The following is a 27,939-nucleotide window of genomic DNA, read 5'->3' on the forward strand; positions in this document are numbered from 1 at the left end:
CTAACCTCCTCTCCATTCACACTCCTGCCCGCTCCCTGCGTTCGGCTAATGACCGTCGCCTCTCCTCCACCCTGGTCATCTCTTTCCACTCCAGAATCCATGACTTCTCCCGTGCAGCCCCCCTTCACTGGAACGACCTCCCTCGCTCCATCCGTCTCTCTCCCAATCTAAGCTCCTTCAAACAGGCACTTAAAACTCACCTGTACCTTAAAGCCTACCATCCTTCCACCTAACCAGTTATCCCTTCTCTCCTCCCGGTTCCTTCTCTCTCCCCCATATACGTCAACTGACTCCCTTTGTGCCTGAGTCTTGTTCACCCTCCCTTAGGATGTAAGCTAATTTGAGCAGGGCCCCCTCCCCTCCTGTCTCCATACCTGTTCTTCTGCTCCGTCCTTTCTGCATTAGCCTGCCTGGAGCCTCTGAAGTTTTGGTATTTATTGTTTATTGTTCAGTAATGTCTTACCCTGTATAGTCTACTGTTTTTGCAGTGTACGGCGTTGCGGAACCCTTGTGGAGCCTAACAAATAAAGGATAATAATAAATAATAATAATAATAAGAAGAATAATAATAATAATAATATACCCAGCAATGACTAGTCTATAGTAACCCAAAATGACCAACATATTATTCCTCACCTATGACCAGCATGTTATCCAGCCCTAGTGAGCAGCATATAGCATCCAGCTGTCTAATATTTGTTTGACAACTACAATCTTCACCAATGTTTCATTAAAAGGGATATAAACCATAACATGCACTGACTGACCCCATACTTTCGAAGCTTGGAATCATATAGGGAACGGTTACAGGTACATAAACATGGAATCCAAAGTATTTCATGTGAGGTTTATTTTGGATTTCCCTAAAAATTGCAGCGTTAAGACAGCCAGGTAAAGGTGAGATATTTCTGTGTGACACTGTTGTGTTTTCTTACCTCCAAGGATGAATCATTGCCTTCGTGTTTGGTGCCTATGACAACCTGTTACCTCTGTTTTATCACCACTCAAACCAACACTCTGGAGAGAGTCACTATGACAATCAGCAAATTACCAGGAACAGCGCAACAAAACATCATTGATTATTCCTCTGGAAGATTATGAGGGATTGTGGTGATACTACTGGTAAGATTGCAGGAGCTTCTATATTCCATAATAAACATTTTTATGATTTGGCAGCAGGATGCTTCTTAGTTTGTGACATGTGATAGGCAGAAAAAATGCAGGATTTCTAGAGCCCCCCCAAAACTCGGTTTTACAAGAAAGCAAAAAACAAACAAACACCAAGGAGTATATTTACTAAACTGCGGGTTTGAAAAAGTGGAGATGTTGCCTATAGCGACCAATCAGATTCTAGCTGTCATTTTGTAGCATGTACTAAATAAATGACAGCTAGGATCTGATTGGTTGCTATAGGCAACATCTCCACTTTTTCAAACCCGCAGTTTAGTAAATCTAACCCCAAAACTTGCTGCAATAAGCCTGCAACACTTTTCTTAAGTAGTAAAATAGTTTTACTATAAATAACAAGTAGAGATGAGTCAAAAAGTGCAGTGGAAGTTTCTATTTAAGTGGAAGATCTTATTTACTAAGACAGACTATATTTTTTAAAAAAACATTTATGCTTTTACACAGTACGCTTATGTGACCTCAATATATGGGTCGTAGGGGGCAGAACAATGGAAATACGGAATCACAGGAGGTCGCTAAGTGTGGTGCAAACAAAACAGAAACACAGTAAAATACTTGCATTCGAAAATGACAGTATGAGAATACTTTCAAATATTAATATGCACATATCTGAACTGGTTACTTTACCCAGTATAAATGTTTAATTGGATTCGGATCATGTACAGTCAGAGTAGTATATGCATACCAGTGATGGGCAACAGGTGGTCCAAGGGTGGCATGTGACCCGCTGACCCTTGTCATGCGGCCCCCAGCTTCTCCCTACTTCAGGACTCATTCTTCCTTTTCTCATGACCCATCAGTCTCAACTCTTATTCTCTGCTTTATACACCAATCTTCAACCATAGCCCCAGCTAGGGTGCCAGGGACGTGGGTAAAGCTTGGCATTGTATATAGCAGAGAATACACTGAACTTGATGTTATTGTGCACGTGGGATCTATTCTGAAGACATATGACATTTCTTTAATTAAATATACAGTTTTGACTTACTGAAATTAAGGGTAATGTGGCAGGGCCGTAACTAGGGTCTGTACGAGCCGGGCATCCTCCCAAGGCGCAAAGATGAAATTGGGACAACATGGTGGCTTAGTGGTTAGCACTTCTGCCTCACAGCACTGGGGTCATGCGTTCAATTCCCGGCCATGGCCTTATCTGTGTGGAGTTTGAATGTTCTCCTCGTGTTTGTGTGGGTTTCCTCCGGGTGCTCCGGTCTCCTCCCAAAAACATACTGGTAGGTTAATTGGTTGCTATCAAAATTGTCCCTGGTCTGTGTGTGTGTGTATGTTAGGGAATTTAGACTTTAAGCTCCAATGGGGCAGGGACTGATGTGAGAGAGTTCTCTGTACAGCGCTGCGGAATCAGTGGTGCTATATAAATAGATGAAGAAAGGGTCACAGGGTAATGAACATTGTAGGTTAATTTAATTACATTGAGGGCTAGGGGCAGGGATTTTTTTAAGCACTAAAATTTCTAGTTATGGTTTTGATGTTTGAGTTGCATTATCGCTGACATAGTGGAACTAGTCCTTGCACAAACACACAGACTTTCTCTTATGCATCAAGCAGCTAGTACTCATTAAACACTATTACTTTGCCATCATTCCCTTTTCTTATCCCAAATGCACCCTCTAACTGCAGTAGGAGGGGCTTAAGCTGCTGCTACCACTGGACTCCTTAACGGCATCCAGAACCGCGTTCCTTCTGGGTAACTGCCGCTGTTAGTGTACCTGCTGGTGCACCTGGGCTGGTAGCCCTGACCTCTTCCTGTAGATCAGGGTTGCTGTGTATGGATCCCCCCTGGCCTATCACACTGGCCAGAGCTGCTGGATAGCGGGCAGAGCGGTGGTATCGGAAAGCTGGGTCCAAACCTCAGAACAGATGGAAACGGATTAGATTTGGGTCTAATCTGTAGATCCCAGGAAATACAGCAGGGAAAAGTTGTCAAAGCAGGATCTTGAAGCAAGTGATGTCTATTTAGCTCAAGTGTCCAGACAAGGACAGTTCACACTGGTTGAAGGTACCAGTGATCAGAAAGTCAGATGCAACAATAATGATACATTTCAGTACAAACCAGTGCTGTTTTATAGAGTTTTGTACATAGCCTCGCAGGTAGTAAGCCAGCCCCCTGAACTCTTTTCTGGCACCAAGAAGTTAAGAGTTATTTTCAAAATCAGGATGAAATATGTTTCCCCAAAAATGGATTTAAATGCAATGCAAAGTTAACAAAATTTACACTAATTTGCTATATCCCAAAACCTTCTGTGTGCATTATTCGGACAGGATCTAAGATGCAGGATACAAGCCACACAGATAGAGAGGCAGCGATGCCCCCCCCCCCTGCTGTGTATACAGGCTGAACAAAAGTGTTGGCCACTGTGGTCTAATTAACATGAGGGACTTTCTTTAGAAGAGTTATACAAATCCAATCATGACATCCTGTCTCAGAAGTTACAAATCAATACCTCAGAAATGAAGGCATTTCCTATACAAAGTACCACACAATATAAAGAAATAAGTACATTTCCAATACACAGTATCAATAATCAGTACATTTGCAACAGTATAAATTGGCACACTGTGTTAAAAATTTAAACATAATATTACAATAAATTATTTATAAGTAATCTAGCTACAGTCAGCACAGTGGGTCTAAAAGATACGTGTGAAAAGGCGCCCTTCCAACAAACACAGGACTTGATTCGGCAGCATCTGCGTTGGAACACCCTTTACTGTACACGCCTACGCCCCTTCCACCAATCAAGTTACAGACGTAAGATTCAGTTGTGTGTGGACAAGAACTGCATGCAATGGTGTACATGAATCATCTTCTGTTCTTCAGCAGACAATTGATCATTTTTCTAGTCATCATCTATTTGCCACTTATACTCGGACCAAAGCATCAAGACTAAGTGCCCCATTTTATATATTAAGCACTCAAACGATAGCAGAGCAATCCAAAATATTTGCGTATCAGCCAATTTACCTCAGACAAACGTTCTTTTCATAAAGTTGACAGTTTTAATCCAACAGCGAAAGATACAATCTGAATTGTTTAAATCTGCAAGAAATAGATCTGTCAGCAAACAGATGTTGAAAGTTTCTCCACAGCGACATGAGTCAACGCACATTTAGTTTGTCTAATTTGCACAGTAACTGTGAGCCTCAGGGATCAGTAAGGATGGAGACAAAGTGTTTATACAGCAAGCTGTCTCGTGTCACTGTATTGAAGTCACTGCTGATCAGGACAAACTTCAACTGCAATAAATTGATACTTTACTAAAAATGATGCTGTGGTTTCTAGATGTACGACAACACTCCGGCCTGAGTCATAGGGTGATGCTTTGTATATACAACACTTTAATAGTTTTTAAGTGAAAATAATACCATTCTATTTTTATTTACATTCAAAGACCTGATAAAGAATGTATTACTTCGTACTGCAGTTACCAGTGCAGAGTTTTTAGGCTTTGTCCTAAATGGCAGGAGGTTGCAACAGGTAAGTTAATTGGTAGGACAAACAGAGTGAGGAAGAGAGAAGAGGGGAGAGAGCCAAGAGAGGAGAGAGAGCAGAAGAGGAGAGCGAGCGAAAGAGAGAAGGGAGGAGAGCGAGCGAAAGAGAGAAGGGAGGAGAGCGAGCGAAAGAGAGAAAAGAGCAAGAGAGCGAAAGAGAGAAAAGAGCAAGAGAGCGAAAGAGAGAAAGGAGCAAGAGAGCGAAAGAGAGAAAGGAGCAAGAGAGCGAAAGAGAGAAAAGAGCAAGAGAGCGAAAGAGAGAAAAGAGCAAGAGAGCGAAAGAGAGAAAAGAGCAAGAGAGCGAAAGAGAGAAAAGAGCAAGAGAGCGAAAGAGAGAAAAGAGAAAGAGAGCGAAAGAGAGAAAAGAGAAAGAGAGCGAAAGAGAGAAAAGAGCAAGAGAGCGAAAGAGAGAAAAGAGCAAGAGAGCGAAAGAGAGAAAAGAGCAAGAGAGCGAAAGAGAGAAAAGAGAAAGAGAGCGAAAGAGAGAAAAGAGAAAGAGAGCGAAAGAGAGAAAAGAGAAAGAGAGCGAAAGAGAGAAAAGAGAAAGAGAGCGAAAGAGAGAAAAGAGTAAGAGAGCGAATGAGAGAAAAGAGTAAGAGAGCGAATGAGAGAAATGAGAAAGAGAGCAAAAGAGAGAAAAGAGAAAGAGAGAAAAAGAGAGAAAAGAGAAAGAGCGAAAGAGAAAAGAGAAAGAGAGCAAAAGAGAGGAGAGAGCAAAAGAGAGAGAGAGAGATTACTGTGTTATCTGTCCATAAAGCTCCCTCTTTCTCTAACTGTACCTTGTTTGGATGGACAGCACCTCTTTTGGACCCAAATCCCCCTTTCATGTGTACATGCATATGGGTTAGGGAGTTGGTGTTTGTTGATGTGAATAACTAGGTTGTTGCAAATTTGCATCCAAACATCAGAGAAAGCAATACAGCCTGTCTATGCATCTGGTCACAGTGCTCTTAAACGGCTTTCTTTGGCCATATAAAATGTAGGGAGGTGAAGGACTGAGGGGAAATTTACCAGCAGTATATTTTGTTTTTTAGATGAATAAAACATATAATGGCAGGTAACCATACATTTTGTACCCTTTCATAAATAACTTCGTTAACTGAGAGCAGAACATTTTGAGCTGGGCTAAAAAAAAAAGAAAAAAATATTTTGTAACACAAAAATCAATTCAGCAGCAAAACACATTGTGAGAAGCATATCTAACACAAAAAGATACTTTAAAGCAAAACAATTTTGTAGGCACAAATTGATTCTTTTACTTAAGTCACAAAATTACTTGCATCAAAGTAATGTCATAACATGATACAACTTTATTTTGTAAAATGTAATTTGCAGACACAAAATCAGTGATGTCAGAAATATGATACTACAGAAATTGCAAATAATTACTAAAATAATCTATAGTGTCAAAATAAACAAACAAAATAAAGTATATCCCCACGTTTAAACAAATAGGAAAAAAAATATTTGGCAATTTGCAGAACCAGTGACATACAAAATCAATATTGTTCATTAGTTGGGTTTTTTTCCCGTTAAACATGACATCATTTTTGTCCATCAAATTATTCAAGATTCCTATATACTTTTGCTCCTGTGTTTAATAAGGCTAACTTGGCATGGAAAAAAGCTAAAGGAACAATAGATTTGCCAAAATATAATCATAGTTTGTCAGAAAGAAATATCTTCCATCGGTACATAAGGGTAAGAATTAAGGGCTAGATTTACTAAGCTGCAGGTTTGAAAAAGTGGGGATGTTGCCTATAGCAACCAATCAGATTCTAGCGTTCATTTATTTAGTACATTCTACAAATTGACAGCTAGAATCTGATTGGTTGCTATAGGCAACATCCCCACTTTTTCAAACCCGCAGCTTAGTAAATCTAGCCCTTAATCTTATTTTATATTTCAGCTTACAATTTTTTTTTTTTTTTATCTAGGAGATCTGTGGATTACCTTAGTGAAATAACTTTAAAAGAGGAGACTCCCCTCTTTCAAACAGGAGGGTTGATATTGAAGTTTTATTTTATGGTCTCCCCTGTCCACATTCCATTACTAGAAGGTTTAATGTTTGGTGGACCCCTGCCCTGGTGGCTACATGGCAATTGCCCCCTTTACCCATTTGTTAAATTGGCCATATAACCTACGCAGACTGTGTATTTCACATAGTAATTGTCAAGATATATACAATTGATTGAGTAAATAGGTCAACTGTCATTGTGCCACTTTTTGTTCCCATGGTTTGGATTGGATAGCTTCACATGATGAACTGAGCCAATCAACTATCTTCCCTTTGAAAATCGTCATTGGCTATTGGTCAAGCAAGGTCTTCTATGATGTCAACCATTTCCTACATCCAGCCTAGAGCTCTGTGTTTCACATTTTACTTTTAAATTAGCAGAGACAGGAGTGGGGGACAGAACTGACAGAAAAAGCAGTGATGACTGCTACCACCACTCCAGATCTGGCGGTCACAGTGTTGTTGAGTACTCTGGGTTATGGCAGAGAGGTAAGCACATACATGCCAACTCTCCCGGAAAGTGTGGGAGACTCCCAAAATTCGGGTCAGTCTCCCGGGCTCCCAGGCAAGCTGGCATTTCTCCCGCATCCTAATCTCACCGAGAATCGCGTCATTTGACGCGATTCTCGGCGAATCACGCCATTTTGGAGGGCGCGACGTGAATTACGTTTTCGCGCCCTCCAGTCACGCCCCCTCTCCCGGGAGTTGGTAAGTATGGGTAAGCACCGGGAACCTATATCAAACTATAGGCTAAATGCAGGACATAATTTAACTGTGTGGGGGATGCTGGTTAAGTCCGCACATACTAGCTATGCCCTGACATTGAATGTGACGATGTGCGAGAGATATATCTAAGTACAGTGGCTATATTTGGTTATGCACAGTGACACAGTGGTTAGCAATGCTGCCTCACAGCACTGGGGTCATGAGTTCAATTCCCACCTGGGCCCTATCTGTGTGGAGTTTGTATGTTCTCCCCGTGTTTGCGTGAGTTTCCTCACACACTACAAAAACATACTGGTAAGTTAATTGGCCTCTGTCAAAAATGGACCCTAATTTTAAAACATTTGTAATTAACATGATTTTGGAGTTAAAATAATTTTGTAACTGAAAAAAACCACAAAATCATTACACAACTTCATTTTGTGACATTGAAGTAGATTTTGTGTTAATAAATTATTATTACACAGAAAACATCTATTTTTAGCACAAAAAAGTTAAATATATTTTATAATAAAAGCCTGATTTGTGCATCTGGGGTAGTTTTGTCAGAATTAGTTTGACACATGTTTATTTTGTGGAACAAATAATGTGCAGGTTTACACCTAAATATGATGAAAATTGGATACAGACACCTGTTTTACAATGTATGAAAGATCTTATGGGGGTAAAGTAATCATTCCCTGGAAGCTTCAGGCAAAGGAACACTGATAAAACAAATACAATTGGCTAACCCAGAGCATTGCTTTGAAGGGCAGAGAAAGGTTTAGCTATGGTACAGTGTCTCTTGGCTATACTGTAGTCTGCGTAGAGAAAGGTGCATTAAAAGCATACAAATATATATTTTATCCCCTAAGAGAAATCCCGGAGGGGAGGAGAAGTGAAAGTGTGGAAGGGGGTGGGGCGTAAGAGAGGGGCGTAGGATCGAATCATTTTTCTCCGTCGCCCACCCCAATGTAGCAATGCCACCAACACGTCATTTCACCACCGGGTGCAGGCCAAAATGATGCATTTCAAGGGGAATTCCATCTTCGAGGACCACTTCCCTAGGAAGTGGGCAGTAGAATGGCCTGCTCTGCCAGGAGACCTATCCGGAATTTGGGATTCTCCCGGACATTCCAAGAGAGCGGGAAAGTATGATTTAAAGCACCTTAAAGTCTTGGGACTGTGACAGTAGATACTTTGACAATGGTTTAAAGTGTTGTGTTTGTAACAGATTACAAAGCTAGGAATTTCAGTTGCAGTACATCCCAGCTAATATTAATAGTATTTGTAAATCTTTGTTTTTCAGCTTCTGGTGGAAATAAAGCACATAGTAAAGCTGTTTTATCTGCAGACTTCCTGTTTTACTTCTATCAAGTGAAAATGAACAAACAAGTCTTTCACACTCCCTCCCATTCCTAGCTCTGACTCATTCGCCACCACAAACCTTGTTAGACACCCAGTAGAGGTATTTGACCTTTGATAAAATTTATAAAGAATTACCCTTATACTAGTCACACAGACAGGTCGATCCTGTCATTTGGGTCTAAGCTGGCCAACGCCATCATTCGGCCAAGACTGGATCCATTCTTAACTTGGCCTCTCACATGGGCGGCCAATTTGGACAGATACAACTATCTGGTGTTCAGGCCGAACAATCAGATAATGGTCAGTACATGGCCACACACATACACAGACCAGTAGCAGGCATTGATATCAGGCCAATTAAAAGTTTATGTATTATGATAACAATATACCATTTTCCATTAGGTGTACTCTAATACACAGTGAGAGTTAGTTCACTAGATTTATAGCGAACATACCGTATAACCTAAATGGGAGTCACCGAGTGGAAAGTGCCACAAACCAGTCTCTGCATGACACAATCACGAGGTATGACCAGTATACATTAGATAACAATGTATGTTGATACTCATGAATATTGCAGAAGCCCACAAATATGGCGGCCTCTGTTTGTCTACGGCTCCGTGTGTCCTGGTTTTCACAGGAATGATCCTGTTTTTCCACACAAAATGCTCAATTGAAAATCACGATGCACCCAAATTAAAAGATAAATGGAAATAGATTCTTAGATCTGCTTTACCTTACTTCAGACCTAAAAGGAAGTATGAGGTGGATTTTTTGACAGAATTTCCAGTCACATACAGTGTTTCATAAAAGAAGAGTTACTGTCAATAGGAGCTTACCACCTGCATACTTTGCAAATATTTGTCGAACTGCAGCAGGTGTGATCCCAAATAAAAAACAGATAATCAGAAAGTACGGAAGCACCACAGAAGCCTGGCGTTCGGCTTTCTGACAGTTATATAATAATTTCACAATCATAAACATCTAATATTAAGGGAAGTTCACTGGAGAGTATGGAGCAAAATTTCATTAGCAATAAAATAAGTGTAAAAAGCAAGATCAGAGGAGGGTGTTTTGGGTCGAGATGACCTGTACATACTAATCTGCGCCGCCTGATTCATTCAGCAAAGCTTATTCCACAAAAGAAGTCTACATTGTATGCCTGACACACCGCTCTTTGTGTTCACAGCTAATCCTTTACAGCAGCTATCAGCAATCGTATTCCATTTATTCTGCTGCAGAAATACACCAAGCTCACAACACGCTTTACTTTGTTTTCAGTCTGAAAAATAGAATTAAACCTCTAGCTCCCACATAGAACGTGCATCATAGGATACCTCATGCCTCAGTCAGGTCGTGGTTTCTAGGCTTCATTCTTGTAAATATTGGTTCAGCTACAAAATGGCTGCCTCCATGGTCTGAAGGCGTCGGTTGCCCTTTAAAAGCTGCAGATTTTCAGGAAGCGAGGAGTCAAAATAAATGTAGATACTAATCTTAGAGATACTAAAATATATACTAGTATGCAGGTAACAGAAATCTCAAGTAATTACGTCAGAACTCACTGTTTATACAGATATCACTTACAGTAGTTTATAAATACATATTGATATCATTCAAAGGTTCTTGCTATGTAAAAAACAGCTACTGTTATGTTGTCGCCGGCAGCAGCCTAGGCCAGTTAAGAGATTTACTGGGGGAAAGGGGGGTGCGGCTCACAGGGGGGGCCTCACGGGGAAATGGAGGCCCCCTTAGCGCAGGGGCCAAGGGCAAACGCAGTATTTGAAGAGGGGGTTTCCACACCACGCCACTAGTGGGCGTAACAAGCATGCATGGGGGCGTGGCTATAATTTTAGACAGTGCTTGGCTGCTCTCCTACTCTTCCTATCCCCATAATATACATGGGCAATGCTGAGTGCACTACTGTTAGGTAACAAGCTGTGTGAAGCGGGGCAGGGTCCAGCCACCTCAATTATACAGTGCCCCATGCTTGCAGAGGGGTTTCAAAGCACTAGGACCACCACCCCCCCCCCCCTCGGTTTGCTTATGGGGGCCTCCATTCCTTTAACCTGGCCCTGGATATACCGAGAGATAAAAGCCTTATTTATTATTTAAAGCATTATTTCTAAACAAAATTATTTTAAAAATAATGTTTTAAACATTTTTTTTTTCTTTTTTATAAGTGGAGCTGGAGCCAATACTTGACGTGCACCGGTAAAGTTGATTGCCTCGGCGATATTTTCTTTCTATCTGCGTCGATAACCGATTTTCTATTGCTGAAATAAGTAGCGATAGAAAATCTGTATCTTATTAATAGACAGAGGTCTCCTTCTTGCAGTATAATTAATCACCGTGGGGTTGGTCACCTGTCTAATTCAGTAAAACTTAGGCTAATTATTCTTAGGAATATAGTCATGGGTTCCATAAATGCTAACTTTTAGAAAATAATTTACAATTATAATTCTAACATAAACATACTAGTAGGTTACTTGGCTGCTATTAAATTGACCTTCGTCTCTGTTGATCTGTGTGTGTATGTTAGGAAATTTAGACTGTAAGCTCCAATGGGGACTGATATAAGTGAGTTCTCTGTACAGCGCTGCGGAATTAGTGGCGTTCTATAAATAGATGATGATGATGATGATGATGATAAGGGCGACGACTGTCTTTTCCTGCACCTCCAATGTCTTAATTTAAGTAGACAGGTGAAAAATGATGTGGGGGCAACAATTTATACCACATGTTCTCACAAAGGAATATCCTTAAAGCATTAACTTTTGAGGAAACAACAACACAGGGATTGCTTATTAAATCATTATTTGATCCTTTAAAAGCAAAGCAGTTTTATGTTGAAATGACAAATCAATTTTAATCATCCTTTACAGCCCTAACTTTTGCAATGCACAAAAAAACAAAAACAAAAACAAAAAAAAAACAGGAGAGGATGACAAGTCTGACCTTACCAAAATGGAGACTTCTGCATCAAAACCCGAGTCGGTGCAATGTGAGACTAGTGGAGTGTGATCCTGTAGCAAAAGAAATAACAGAGAGTACTTTAACATCAAGCCACAGGGTATTTAATGCATAGTCACATTCTGAACATAATAAGTCTGGTCAGGGTAGAGTGACAAAAATTCTCCACAGCATATTACAAAAGAGGCTGCCAGCACTATTCATCCCATTGTCATACCCTGGCTAAAGTGTAGACGAGGATTATGGGTAGAGACATGCATATAAAACACAAATTAGTGCCTAACCAACCTGTGCATTCTTCAAAGCCTACAATGCAGCCACCTGATCAGGATTACATGCAGGAATTTTACAGGGGTGTTTTTGGCTGCTACAAAACTTTTTCTATAAAAGGTCTGGAGACACACACTTGACATGTGTGTTCGTGTCTGTATATTGGAATGTTTAGGACTTTCCAGATAAGGTTTTTATGTAATTTAAAGCAATAGACTTAAATACACAAGATTAGATTTAAAAATGACCCCCTACCTTTCCCAGAAAATGCCTGAACATTCCCTTAATCATCATCGTCATCATCTATTTATATAGTGCCAGCAGATTCCATAGTACATTACAATTGGGAACAAACAGTAATAAAACAATACTGGGTAATACATACAGGCAGAGAGGTAGGAGGACCCTGCTCGCAAGTTTACAATCTATAGGACAATTGGAGTTTGAAACACATGGGCATGTGCTACATCATATTGCACATTGGACCAGCTAGAATGCAGAGGTAAAAAGTATTGAGTGGGCTGTGTAATCAGTCACACAGCAATGTTGGTCAGAGGATTGTTGTCTTGTGTTAACTGTGTAGAGGGTGGTAATAGGGTAATCTAGGGAGATTAAGAGGCTGGTTAAGGAATATTATAAGCTTGTCTGAAGAGGTGGGTTTTCAGTGAACGCTTGAAGGTTTGAAGACTAGAGCAAAGTCTTACTGTGCGAGGGAGGCAATTCCACAAAGTGGGTGCAGCCCGAAAAAAGTCCTGTAACCTAGAATGGGAGGATGTGATGAGAGACGCAGATCTTGTGCAGAACGGAGGTGTCGAGTTGGGAGATATATTGAGACAAGTGAGGAGATGTATGTCGGTGCAATATTGTTGACGGCCTTGTGTGTTAGTAGAATAATTTTATATTGGATTTGTTGAAAAATATGCAACCAATGTAGAGACTGACAGAGTGGCTCAGCATTACATTGTTTAGCTGTACACCTGCCGGTGATCATAAGAGGTGTTGCTCAGTGGTCAGATTTGATTGTAAGATATTGTTATCCAGCAGCAGCAATTATTTACTTTTTTATGTGCTGATTTTCTGAATTTACTAGATAATGAGATTGCGGATAAGAGATCTTAATTATATAGATATGTTACACACACGCATAGATAGGTTGTGGGGGAAAAATGGAAACACCGTGGGTAAATGTGCCTATAGCAACCAATCAGATTCTAGATATTTATTTACTACATTCTATAAAATGATAACTAGAATCGGATTGGTTGCTATAGGAAACACCTCTACTTTTTCAAACCCAGTTTAGTAAATATACCCCCTAAATTTGAATGAGGTGTGACTGAAAGGGGTGCGTTTGGCAGGAGCTTCGGTAAACAAGACAGCTCAACTTCTTAATGTTTCGCGAGCAACAGTGTCTAAGGTGATGTCCGCATGGAACTCTGGAGGAACAACATCAGCAAAGGGCAACAATGGGCAGAACAGGTTCGTGGTATCTGTGAATTAACTTGTGCAACACAATATAGGTGAACAGCTGCAGATCAACTGACTGTATACTTCCAGCTGCAGTGTGAGCAGACGGTTTAATCAAAAATGGTCCGAGGAGGACTCCAAACAGCAGGACATCACAGTCAGACTAATACATAACCGCTCATCAAACCCGGCAATGCACATTTGTGAGTTTAGCGGTGATCAGAGCACAGACCTACTGACAATGAGCAGTGGAGGTAAGTAACATGATCAATCATCCTTCCCCACGTTCCTGATGGACAAGTGCACATGTGGTGCCAACGTAACCAACTCTGCAGTCTTGAGTGCTGGTTTCCAACAGTAAAAGCTTCTATCGGTCAATATGTTATCGGGTGCATTTTCCTGGAGCAAATCATGCTAAATATTTCATGTGGGTCAAACCGTGGAGAAAAAAAAAAAAGAATGCAGTTGGCAGATATCCTCTATCCGAGTTCTGCCAAGATGCTATCTGGAGGAACCTACCAAGCCTGGATAAATGATTATGGGTAATGAAACATATTTTCTTAAAGAAGTATTAGAAGTAAAGTTGTCAGATTATGGAGAGAGACGACTGAACGTTTGGCCAACACATTAGAAAACAGGGGAAGGTTTGAAAACTCTCATAGAAAACTTGAAAATTAACATAAAGTAGTTAATTGATAGTCTATGTTTGATGTTTTTCACAGGAACCAGTAAATAGAAGTGTAAAATCCTGGCAAACGGGGAAAAAAATCTAAAAAAGCCCCTAACGTCCAGTAAAATAAAGCAAAGCACGCAAGACAATTTGCAATTGACGACATTGGATTATTCTGTTAGACAATTTGTTCCAACATGCAAAATGTCTACAAATAGTGGACTTTTAAAAGCAAAAAATAAAATAATCTAAGTTTACCTTTATATGAGCTATCACGTACTTTCTTATATATTGTATGTACACTAGTTAACTTTTGCATTAGTTATGGCACTGAACACTTTCAATGATACACAAGAAATATACTGTACAGCTATATGACCACACAAAATACTGTACATCATCTGGGTAAAGTTTGTGGTGTAAATTCGGAGAAGAGGACCCGTTGGAATATATCGGTGCTCGAGGAAACCCAGAAGAAAAAGTGTAACTTCCAAGAACGTGTAAAATCAGGGAACATTAAATGCAGACTTGACTGTACTTTAATAGTAAACTCTCTCTTTCCTCTGCATCGCTATCAACTCTTCCCAAATGCCACTGACATTCTATGCAAGGCAAAGGAGACTGATTCATTCTAGCTTTCCAGGATCGTAATTAAGTGTTAATTACAGAGGATGGTTGCAATGTTTAATCAATAAGGTAAATTCTTATGTTTTAATGACAAAGGTGTGATTTAGAGTTGCACACACATTTGCAAGTTTGCGCCCACACAAATACACAAGGATGCAAGTTAAATACGTCCGCGTATTTAGAGTTGTAGCGCGCTCAGGCGTATCCGGAGGCGCAAGTTAGTACTTGTATGGTACACGTAGAACTGGCACTTACTTTGTGTCGGGACCAAAAATACAACTAAAAACCCAGATTTCAGATGTAACTCTAAACTGAAGTGTGTGTATAAATCAGGGTGACGCAATTATCGAGGCGGGTGGCGCAGTTATCTTATCTATAACACACTTTCCTCCAACTGCAACCATCCACCCTCAAAGTCTTTACTCTAAACAGTTCAAAGCAGCTACAAATATAGGAGTTGTCCAAGAGTGAACTCAGGTTATCCCAAAGAGGATCTCTTTCCATTTGTTTAGCTGCATAACACACACCCTTTTGGGATAACTGTGGCTACAGAAGTGTATATCTGACTTCTGTTTCCCAAGCACCGAATACTTTCCTTTAACAAATGCTATAGAAGTTTTTGACCTTCGTCTCAAAAAACAAAAACATAACATTCTAGCCTTCAAAAGACTGAATTTATCTGATGGGTACAAATAATTTTTCAAGTTTAAGGAGGCCATTACAGTGCTTCACAGATGTCCCATGTTTATTTACATTCTAAATGGCTAAAGCTGTATTCTTGTGTGCAGAAGCAGGGGGTTTAAAGCTACGTGCAGTGTGAGATGTAGAATTAAATAACAAGAATTTTTAGAATGTTATAAATCCTGCCCATGCCAATATCATTTGTCAAATTTTATTAAAGGTGCAGGAAGTTGGGATTTCTGTTTCTAATGAGGAAACAACTTACACCCTCTTTTCTTTACTTACTGAATTCTATGACAATTGACACAAGGCTTGCATAACATAAATACTTGGAATTTTACCAGTTTCTTAGCTTTGATTAATGGTTGTAAGCATGGAACAAAAAAAAAAAAAAAAGCGTTTATAGTGCTGGCAGGGATAAACTATGACGATGGTAGTTGGAAAGAAGGGGGAGGGTTTGCTTAAAAAATTGTTTTGGGTGGAATTAGTGTTTAAGGCATACCGGAGCTTTCATTCCGTACTTTTTAGTATGCATGATACTGTTTAGTGATAGAAGACACGTGAAAGTGTTGATGACCATATATGCAGTACAATAGCAATAGAAGCTGCTCTGACTAAATATTGTTTTAAATGGGAGTTTTAAACTAGTTCAATGCTATGAAGCAGCTGTGATGTGTATGAGCATCAACCACAGAGAAAAACACATAAGACGTGTAAAAACAATCTGTAATTGTTGGCGTTGAAAATTTTGTTGTCTTTAAAAGGAACGTAAGATTAAGACTGATATAGCACCAGTTTCATCCATGTGAGTTAAGGGAGCTAAAATCAGTAACACTATTTTCCTGGCCAGTCGATGGCAGGTTTTTGGTCTATTTACATTCTTAGTGGTGGTATTTCTTGCCTATAATCCCTCATAAAGAATATTTGCCAGAAGGTCTGTGGGTGGCCCAGACTCCGGGGTTTAACTTCCTGAAGTAGCAGCCGAGTTGAAGGACGGTGCTGGGGATTTTAATGTCCAGAACAGACTGGTGGTGGCTCTTAGAGTGCAGGGCAATTGTAGTGGAATTCATAGGAATATTTTTTAATTGTTCTTGGCGTTGGTGAACACAGAGGCAGAAGGGGCAGTGCGATAGCACTTTTGCCTCACAGCGCTGGGGTTATGAGTTAATTTCCCGATCATGGCCTTATCTGTGTGGCGTTTGCACGTTCTCCTTGTGTTTACGTGGGTTTCCTCCGGGTGCTCTGGTTTCCTCTCACACTCCAAAGACTGGTAGGTTAATTGGCTGTTGACAATATTAACACTAGTCTGTGTGTGTCTGTGTGTTAGCGAATTTAGACTGTAACCTCCAATGGGGCTGATGGAACTGACAAATATTCTTTGTCCAAACGCTGCAGAATCAGTGGCACCATATAAATAAATGATGATGATGGGAAGCTGCCCCTCTTCAAGATGGCAGTACAAGCTCACTTTTCCATTGAGCATGCTCAAGGAGGACAGGGACTCACCAAGCAAAAATGTATCATTTCTGTTCCGTGGTGTGGTTGTTGTAGTACTAGAAACACTTACAACCAAATTCTGCTGTTAACACATACACAATTTTGTGGCAAAACAAGATGAATATTTTGCAGCACAGTTTTAAAAAGGTCTCTTTAGCTCCTATTTACAACCGATCACATATCTAGACTAATCTGGCTAAAGTATTCCAAAATGTAAACCATGTTTCTAATTCAAAGACAGAACAATTCTGATGGAATACTTTACAAACTAACTTGAAACGTCAACATTTTATAGGTGACTCTTTAGTTGCAATTTCCTAATGAATGCAACATTAAAATTACAGCCTCTTTCACGTGCAGCAGTTTAGCATCAATTATTAACTCCACTACAAACACAGCAAACACTCCAGCTACTTAGTTACACTGAGTCCTTCACATTATTTATACAAGACAAAAAAAAAAGTTTGTAATTCATCTGGCTGAGTAGCTGGGTACACACTACAGAAATTTCAACCAACTTTTTATGCCGAGCGATTTTACATGCGATCGATGGTCTGATCGCTCGGTCCATGGACTGCATACACACTAGCCTTGTTTAGGACGATAAAGGGAAGAGTGGAGGTCCCTTTAGCGACTTTTTACAGCCATGTTGTCGTGAGCAATGACTGTAATTTCATACTCACTGTTGTGGATCGGTCGGAAGTTTATACAAACTACACAACGGAAACGAGATTGGAATGAAAATATTAAACGGTACGACCAACCAAATGAGGCGACAATCGTCCATTTGGGCAGACTTTCGACCATCGTGTCACTGCACACACTGACCCGACTTTTGAACGAGCGGTCGTATGTCGGCTGATTTAGCCGATTATTGGATGAAAACTGTGTAGTGTGTACCCAGCTTAAGGAACAGTAAAATCACCACATTTATGTCATTGTATGTGAAGTTCAATATCTGCCGGTGTTCATAATCCACAGTGCTCACAGCATACCAAGAAATATTGTCAATCATTCCCCAAAAATAAGAGATTTAGATAAGGTTAAAAATTTGGAATTTGCTTGTCCAACGCATCAAAAATTCATAACAATCTTTCCATATGCATGCAGATCCTGATGCTTATGTGACTGAATCTTTCCCCAATTTGTCCACCCGTGTTGTTGAAAAGATGAACATTGATCAACATTTGATCTGTCCGCTAGTATACAATGCAGACCCCAATCTGACAGCTAGTGTACAACACAGACACTAGTCTGGTAGCTAGTATATACACATTAGAAGCCTATCCTGATGTCTAGTGTAAAAATCAATTCTTAAACTTGGTGACTAATATATAAAATCTCCACAAATTTTAAAATGATCTGATCTGACGAACCAAAGGAAGATCCAAATCTCTCAGATAGTATACAAATCATACCCCAATTTGACTAGACTAAAAAAACGACCATAGTCTGATGAATAGGGTGCAATACAGAACTAAGGGCCTGATTCATTAGGGATCTTAACTTAAGAAACTTCTCATTTCAGTCTCCTGGACAAAACCATGTTACAATGCAAGGGGTGAAAATTAGTATTCTGTTTTGCACATAAGATAAATACTGACTGTTTTTTCATGTAGCACACAAATACTTGATAGCTGATTTGTACACTGAAATTTAAAGTTGATATTTGTGTGCTACATGAAAAAACAGTCAGTATTTAACTTATGTGCAAAACAGAATAATAATTTACACCCCTTGCATTGTAACATGGTTTTGTCCAGGAGACTGAAGAAGTTTCTTAAGTTAAGATCCTTAATGAATCAGGCCCTAAGTCCGGTGGCTAATATACACTTCCGATTCCAATCCTGGTAACCACTAAATAAAGCAAACCCTCCCCTAAATTATATATATTATATAATTATATATTAGGGAATTTAGACTGTAAGCTCCAATGGGGCAGGGAAAGATGTGAATGAGTTCTCTGTACAGCGCTGCGGAATCAGTGGCGCTATATAAATAAATGATGATGATGATGATGATAAAGAACAACCCGGGTGTTTGATTTTTCCAGAAAATAATTTCATATACCTCACAATATAAAGGGGTAGATTCAATTTACTTGGAAGTAGTGACATCACTGAGATATTGGGCACTCATGCCACAGTGAACTGATAATCAGACCATTGAGTGGATGACAAAATGGCTGCCTCCTTTATGTGGAGACAACAGCCTACACTTTAATGTCACTATCTTGCACACACTGTGTACATACTACAGCATCACATAACAACTGACAGATCAGCAAACGAGAGACCAGAAAGTGAAAGGTTAAATATTAATCCTGCGAGCTGTCCTCTCACCCTTCTTAACTATCACAACCTGTTCTAATGCTATGTGTAGTTTTTTTTTTTTTAAATATAGTAAATCTTGTTAACTCTGTGCTGTAACTGAAAAGATGCCTAACGCTTCCCTAATGCAGATTATATAAAAATAGCACCACCTGAGAAAAGCTGGAGGATAACAATGTTTGGTAATCCCAAGCTATTACAGGATGAACATTACAGAACGTAATGAATATGTTATCTCCTATATATGGCACGGTACCTTGCTCTGCCTGGACCACAACCAGCTCAGTCATTTACCATTCTACCAAACAAAAAATACAATGTTGCAGAAATGATTCACATTTTTCAGTTTTTTGCTTTTCTGAACCTGTATTATTATCCGTTTATTTCTATAGCTCCTACATAGTCCACAACGCTGTACAATCAGAGAGCACTTGACTCCCTGCCCCAGTCAGGCTTACAAACTAATTGTTCTGCAACAAGCATGCAAATATAGACCTTGGATTTAGTTACAAACCATAATGACCACTGTCATTTTATTCTATAAATAGTCCCAAAAATGTACATTTTATTTGTATGCAGCTTTCTAAATACCAGGGCCGACACAAGTACGACAATGGCACTAGTCAGTAATAGAGAAACAAACAGTATTACAGTTACATCACTACACTTGCCTTCCCTATTTATTATATGGAGCTGAATCCCAGTCCTAAATGCCGCATGCTAAGACCTATTGCTGTGTAACTAGGTGTGAAGAGCATTTTACTATGAAACTAATACTGCGCTATTATCATATTCGTAACTCCCCTCAATAGAAGTAACATCCAGTCGTGATGGGTGGATAAATCTGAATCGCAATGGGTTGGCCGGAATCAGATATTAATCACTAAAGAGTAGAGCTGTAACTTAAAATTTTAGTACCTAGGGCGAGAAGGAAAACGGTCGCCCCCTTCCCAGCCCTCAATTTCAACCAAATGAACCTAAAATATCCATAAACTGTGTGCCCCTTCAGCGTCGCACCCTGGGCGTTTGCTCCTGTCGAATAGCCTTGGTTACCGCCCTGCTAAAGCTCGACTGTGTTCAAGTCACAGTGTGATTGTCCGCCTAGTGCTGGACAACTTTGAAGTGGCTTTCCCTTGATATACTGCAGATTATGTATTACAGGGTTGTAATAAGATGTCACATGTAGATTCCATACCTCCCAACTGTCGAAGTCAGCAAATTGGATAAAGTCATTTCAATTGATATCGAGCAGATTTGGTTGTCTTTGTCTGAAAAGATGCGTATTGCACGCTACAGCGTAGAAGGGCGTACGCAGCCGTAACACGTGGCAATAGCGGTTTTTACACATTTACACACAGTCGCACCAATACGCATCTTTGTAAATAGTACACATTAATTATAGTCACAACACATAGTTATTTATGTCAAAATATAGTAGTGTTTATGTGTAATATTATAAGTTATATGCACATTAGTAATACATATGGTACAGGTTAAAGGAAACGTGTCATGTCTGGTATCATATTGATTCCCTTTACATCAGCAGCTGTCAGGTTCATTCAGCGAAGAGATCGCACATTGCATACTCTAGTTATTGATGTTAGGGAATAAACCTTTAATATGATGCTGACTATAAAATGCTAATGGACTAGTTGTAACTGGAGTCTTGGCGGGAAGAAAGGAGCACATCCCCTGGAGAGATGACCCCCACCTTTGGATTCTTTAGTTTGAACTAGCCTATGATCTGCAACCCCCTGGACCTTCCTGAAGCCTGGACCAATAGAAGCAAGCCACACCATCTGCATTGTTTTACTGTATTTCTGTTTGCATATAAGCAGGAGCTTTTCATGTAGTGTTCAGTCATATTGACCACAGACTTCAGACCTGAATGACTGTTCACTGGATCCAGAGCGCCTGCGATAAGTAACGGCTGTACTTATTATTATTTTGCTTGAATTATTTGCTACTTTTTGAGAATAAATATTTGTGCATTGGAAACACATATCGGGATTCGACAATCGTTATTGGATAGCGACAAAGCGTGCATAACACAACATTGGCATTCTGGGAATCAGGACAAGCGGGTGTGGCCGCCCTGCTATGGGGAGTGGTCATGCCGGTGGAGGTATTCAACATACTCTGGGGGCTTGCCTAGTGCTATCCTGCCCCTGCTCCATTTAAAAACACCCTTGAATTAGCATGGTGACTGGCGCAATATCTCCCAACTTCTACCCCAAAGTCGGGACAAAAATGTCAATTATTGCTGACTATTGGAACAGTCCCCTCAAATCAGGACTGTCCGGCTTAAATTGTGACAACTGGGAAGTACGGGACTCAGGCTTACAAATGTATAGCAATTTGCAGACCAGGACGGATGTTTTCCATATGCGGTATATTAAGAGTTGGATGCAGTATATGTATTTTCTGACCCACTCAAAACTAATACCCATGCTTACATTTTACTTCTGTCTACCCACATAAAATGTGTGCAGACACTGGCTTGGTACTGTGCTTGTTCACACCCCTTCACAACTACTTTCATGGTAAAAATTAGAATATAAAATTATGCAATGTGATTTTCTAAATATTATGAAAGCATTACAAAACGATGACTAAAATAACCCTATGTTCAATGAATGGGCTGAAAGCTGCGCCACATGAAAGACACCAGACCGACTGCCAAAACCACAAAGTTTATTGATGGCTATAAATAACTTAAAACAAAAAACTGTCAGCTAAACTCAGGAAGTAAAATATAAGACATTTAAATATAAGGGTGGCTGCGTTGTCCAAATGACCAGCAATGATTTCACATAGGATAGCTACATGGACTACTAAGGGTGACTGCACATTTATTATTAAATTTGTAAAATAATATTGGTTTTAAAATTAAAAGTCATTTCCATGAAGGTGTCACGGTTGGCTTATGGAAAATAGATCCCTAGGCTCTGCTGAACATGGCTTGGCTCACCCACAGACGCGGAGTCTAACAGGCAGGTGGTTTTCACCAGGAACCCCCGCAAGGAGGTATGGTCTTTGCAGCACCAAACCTGCAGGTCGCGGTCCTGTGAGTTGGTGAACAGCAGAACGGTCTAGGGGAGCCAGGCGAAGCGGGTAGAGACTAGAACCTACAGGTATATGGTTTGGGAACAGGAACACTAGAGATAAGACTGATGCAGGGGCGGATCTAGACTTTATGTTTAGGGGGGGCGATTTTGCATAATCACGCCCCCTTTGCTCTGATTGGCTGCCCCGCGTTAAACCCCGCCTTCCACCTGCGATTGGCCCCGCCCCCTCCCGTTGTGATCACCGGCTGGGACCTAGCTTTTTGCTGCCCCGATCGCCCCCCCCCCCCCCCCTGGATCCGCCACTGGACTGATGTGCAGCAACAAACGAGGCACTAGGAGAACGGGTGTCCTGTGGTATAACAGGGAAAGAGCAGAAGCTGTCACAATGGTGTATCCAGGAGTGATTGGTAGAGATACTGGAACAGCGGGAGTACAGCACTGGAGTTAAGCTGAGCACACACGGGAAAGCAGAGGTAGCTGAGGGAGAACAGCCGATGAGTCACCAAGGCAGTTGTGGCTCACAGTGATAGCGGTTAGAGAACTGGAGCTGTCACGATGAAGTACATCAGAGATGGTATAGAAGTACTGGAGCTGCAATAGTTCAGTACAGCAGGAGACTGAGAGTAAACTGACGTGATGAAGGTAACTCGTAGTAACAGCCGATGAGTCACAGTAGTAGTAGCGGCTCTGAGTGGTGGTGGTGAGAGAACTGGAGCTGTCACGATGAAGTACAGTTGAGATTGTAATATCAGTTCTGGAGCAGCGATAGTTCAACACGGCCAGAGACTGAGAGCAGACTGGAACACAGGCAAACCACAAGAACAGGAACCAGAACCACAGGCTGCAGGAAGTAACCTTGAAGAACAGGCATCAGACAGGTGAATCCAGGAGGTTTAAATAGTGCTTCAGGAATGCTCAGCCAATAACAAGAGGAGGGAGGTCCAGAAGTGCAATAGAAGTGCACCTGTGCAGAACTGAATGTAGCTGAATGAATGAAGTTTGTCTGATGCTGGAACGTGGCAGTTTCCAGATGAATGAAATGTGGGTAACGAGACAGGTACTATTTGCGGGACCGATGCGTTACAGAAGGCCATCTAGCCAATCATTTTTTATATACACAGTTATACTCGGATAATCTAGAATCACGTCTGTAGTTATCAAAATTTTTCTGAGAGTTTCTCAAGCACCATTAGCTTTCAGGGTCACTGAAATGCCGTAATACGGGCACAGGCCACCTTATTGTGGATGTGAGGTCACCATACGAATCAAAGGTCAGGGTCAAAGACAGCCTGGATCAGGAACAGGTGATCAGAAATACAGGGACAATAGGACAAGCCAGGACAGTAACGGTTACTCCAATGTTCACATAGCCAACAGAATATAAAATCACAGAATACATGTTGTTGAAGCACCGCAGTGTGCCGTAAGCTATCTCTTTAAATCAGGTATTGCACATTTAAGGACAGAACAGGGGAGAGAAGGAGCAGACAGGTGCCAGGATTAGTAGCAAAGATGGCCCAATATAGTAACACTGCTGACAGTAGCACGTTAAGGTTTGATAAGAGAGACATCGAAGATGTTGGAAATACGTTGCGTAACACATTTCAATAGTAGTGTCCAGTGAACCAAAGACTTAGCTCTCCACTAAAAAAATATTAAACACATTCTCAAGCTAAGTAAATAGAGATTGGTCAATGCTCGTCTCCTCTTGTCTTGTGATGATGGGGGGCCTTAAGGACGGCATTGTGAGCTTAGTTGCACAAGTCTTGGACATCTGAGATTGTCGATAATTATTGGCAAATCCCAGGAAACGCTGAATAACCTTCAGACCAGCGAGTTCTGGCCAGTTTAGAACTGCCGCCACTTTCTCAAGTCAATTTAAAGCCTAGATTCAAAGGTTACGTATCCAAAGAATGGAAGATTCCATTGACAAAAATACATTTCCACAACTTGGCAAATAATCCATTCTCACAAAGATGCTGTTGAATAGTTTTCAAATTTTATCTCTGTTTTATTCCAGATCTGGAGGTCCCAAATGTGGTCAAAGCGATTAGACACTCTTGGTAAATGGTACCAATTTTTCAAGGTTATCTTGTTTAGCTCCCTGTAATCAATACAGAGTCTTAGAGAATGTTCTTTGTTTTCTCCACAAAAAAAAAGAAAAAGAAAACACCATTAGCAGAAGTAGATTTTTGGACAAATCCATTTTTTAGATTCTCTGTTATAAACGTAGATAGCTTTGGTCCTGGGTACTATAACGTGATACACACAACATCTGGAAAGAGAGGCCCCTGGAAATCAAAGGGACAGTCTGGTGACAGAGTTGCATTGTCAAGTTCTGAATATTCCAAAGAGAAGATTGAAAATCTGAGACTAAAAAAAGGAAGAAAAATATTGCTGGGGAAGGTGAGCGATACTCCGTAGTGACAGTGATATTGGCACAGGGTGGGAAGGGTTAACCTGTTTAGCTGGCCCAGTCTCTGGGAAGTCTCCAGCTTGCGAATGCACAGGTTTGGAGTTTTTAGTTCCATTAATAAAAATAAATATAAACTTCTGTGCAGGGTCGTACACCCATTATGGAGAGTCCCCCCCCCCCCCCCTCCCCTTCCTGTCCCTTTCCCTTCATTCCCCTAACAAAAAATAAATAAAAAATAATCTAAAAAGATTAAAAAAAAATAAATGTAAAAAGAAAAGATATTTTTTTTAAAAATAAATATTTAAAAAACTTTTCAACATTAAAAATCTGACCCTTCGTTCTGCTTCATCCTTTGTTGCTTTGATCGCTCAGCTGAGGTCAACCATCTATATGTGATTATAGGACAACTAATCAAAAACCTTAGGATACCTTATATAAAGAGTTGGTACAGTAACGTTTTCAGAAACTTACAGACGAAAAAACATTTCAATCAGTTTGAGGCATTTGAGAAAACATATTTCTATGCATATCAGATGTGGGTAAGACAGCAGGGAATTTAGCAATGGACAAGAGTGTGCGCTCATCCAGGTATAAAAAGGTATATACACAACATCAATACATGCTAAAACTATTTTCTTAATGGAATAAAATTTATTAGATTAGCAGCCCATAATAGACGTCTTCTAACAGCTTCTGTTATTAAAGGAGAACACAGTCATATAGGAAACCTCCCTTCCCCAGAACTAGTACAACAACAGGAAACGCTTATATTATAACCATAAAAACAAACTCTGGACCTCACTAAATGATTCCATGGCTGCAGGTGTTGTTAATAAACATTTTTGATCTCTTGGCAGCAAAAGTGTGTTTCTGAGTTTACAGCAGGTGATTTCAGGATGGTATTCTATTTCAAGCATCAAACCTTATTCCATATGCTTTCGATTAGGCAACATCATTTTTGAATGTAGTTACTCCTTAATCCTGCAGCATACTTAAATTATGCAAGCCCTCCAGAGACTGAGAGTGTTGAGGAGGATCTCTTCCATTCCGTGTTTGTCTTTTTAAAATGAAAATAGTAAAAATAAATGCCCATAATGCAAATAACTAATGCGGTCTATAAAAATACTGTAGGATGTATATTTAATCTGTTGATGATCTCTAGGAAAGGGTTTGTGGCATCACTAATACCTTACTTTCCATGACCCCCTCTATGGAACTCATTAGTTTCTTGTGTAATAAAGACGTACAGCTGATAACATCAGATACTGTCATTGGCTTCTCCTTGTTACCCTTTCCCAGAACTTTTTGATTGCTTCCTCTTGTGTAAATAGTTCACATCTCAAGAAAAGGCTGAAACTGATTAATAGCTCAACTCTCTCCATGAACATATCTTACGGCATTAATTTATACAGTATGTACTGCTGTCATCTATGGACACAGATCGATCAGTAATAATTATCACAGTTTAAGAGGAAAAAGCAGAGTTTCAGGTTAAAGTCTGAGATTTTGGGGGGGGTTTTTCCCACAAAAGTTTGAAGCACCAAGCCACAAACTATATTTCCTGTCCTCCGACTTCCCCCCCTGCCCTCCACAATTCAAATCATACTTACCAACTTTTTACTCTTCCCCTCCAAGGCGGAAAAAGAAGTGGAAGGATTGAGGGGGCAGGGCATGACACATTTATGTAACTTTGGCCCTGCGATTCACCGTGAATTGGGCGTGGCATGGCTCAGAAGCCTATTAGGAACATTCCAAAGCAAAAAAATGCAGTGGTAGCCCAAGGCAGCCCACTATGGGACTGGGCCAGATAGATGCCCCCTGCCACCCAGCCAGGGGCAGGCTGGACTGAGGGACAGGGTGGCATCTGTCCCCTGGGCCGGTCACATAGTGGGCTAACCACATACTTGCTAACTCTCCCAGACATGCCAATATTTGGGTCGGTCTCACGGACTCGCGGGAGAGCTGGCAAATCTCCCGTATCCCGCTATTGTGGGGCTAAAAAGACGCGATTTGCGACAAGACGGCATATTTGTTTGCGGGGGGCGGGGTCAAAATGACGCGTTTGGCCGGTGACCCGCCCCCTCCTGCCCTCTAGACACGCCCCTCTCCCAGATACCCCTTGCCAAAAGTAGGCAAGTATGGGCTACCTTGGGCTGGGTCACCTGCATTTTCCTAATAGGCTGTTGAGTCCAGTCTTGCACCCTGGGCTAAAATTTGCCAGACCTCCCCTGCACCAGCCCTTATTATGTTATGTGCCTGTGGTTATATCACAAGACAGATAACATCACTGGCCTCTTCCTATTGCTTTAAGCCCTTCCAAAAAAATTAGGAGAAGTCGGCTACCTGGTAATAAATATATAAGCTTCCCGGGGGCATTTATTTTAACCTAAATTTTACAGGATCTACAATGCTTTGCATTACCCAAAATATGGCTGTATTTATCAGTACTGATCGGTATCACTATATGTATGACTACTGTTGATGGTTATATATTTTATAATCCATTAAACTCACAAACTACACTATCTTTCCTCTACATTACATGAAATGAAATACAAGACTGCGGGCTGACAAACCATAATCGATCCATGGAATGGGCGCTGGATTCCTTACAAGCGTATACAAGTAGAAGTGTTCTATACTGGTTATATTACACCTGAGCTATCAGTAGGGTCCAGTGATCAAATTCCAGTTCAGGCTCATTGCAGAGCTGAAATACTGTATTTCACGTAGTACATACACAGGGCCATTTAGGAACCATAAACATGATAAAACGCAGTACAAATGCCATATATTCATATTTCGTGACATTGGGCATCTATTGTGAGTTAGCTGCAATCATTCACTTGTATTTTATGCCCAAATGAAAAAGATATATTACATTTTGTGGGGCAAGATTAGCTTAATGGTGAAGAGATGATGTATTTAGGGGGTGTACCTGGTTTAATGGGAAACTAGTTTCTTTGTATGAATTGTACCACCGAGACACACAAAGCCATACAAATCCACACAAACACTAATGTCATTAGAAATAATAAAATGTATAAAGCGCCCCGATGTCCTCTTCCTGTCAGACATCAAGGAGGCACCAGCTAGCAGTATTTCAGGAGAACGACATAAAATCAATGAAAGGTAAGAACAGACGGCATTTTTACTTTTTC

The 27,939-nt window shown here is 40.5% G+C and overlaps 1 protein-coding gene across 3 annotated transcripts in view; it reads right to left on the minus strand.

Moving 5' to 3' along the window:
- The window catches only part of HPCAL1 (hippocalcin like 1), a 172,404-nt gene that overhangs the window by 90,779 nt on the left and 53,686 nt on the right, over positions 1-27,939 (minus strand). The window contains exon 2 of one of the 3 annotated variants that reach the window (XM_075201441.1): positions 11,743-11,805. The exons of 1 other annotated variant lie outside the window; for it this stretch is intronic. The gene's annotated coding sequence lies outside the window, so the exon portion shown is untranslated. Of the gene's footprint in view, positions 1-11,737; positions 11,806-27,939 lie in introns of all 3 variants that reach the window. One more of the 3 variants, XM_075201442.1, reaches the window with a different exon arrangement.

The sequence above is a fragment of the Mixophyes fleayi genome, chromosome 3 (genome assembly GCF_038048845.1).
Source record: "Mixophyes fleayi isolate aMixFle1 chromosome 3, aMixFle1.hap1, whole genome shotgun sequence".
Classification (NCBI taxonomy): domain Eukaryota; kingdom Metazoa; phylum Chordata; class Amphibia; order Anura; family Limnodynastidae; genus Mixophyes; species Mixophyes fleayi.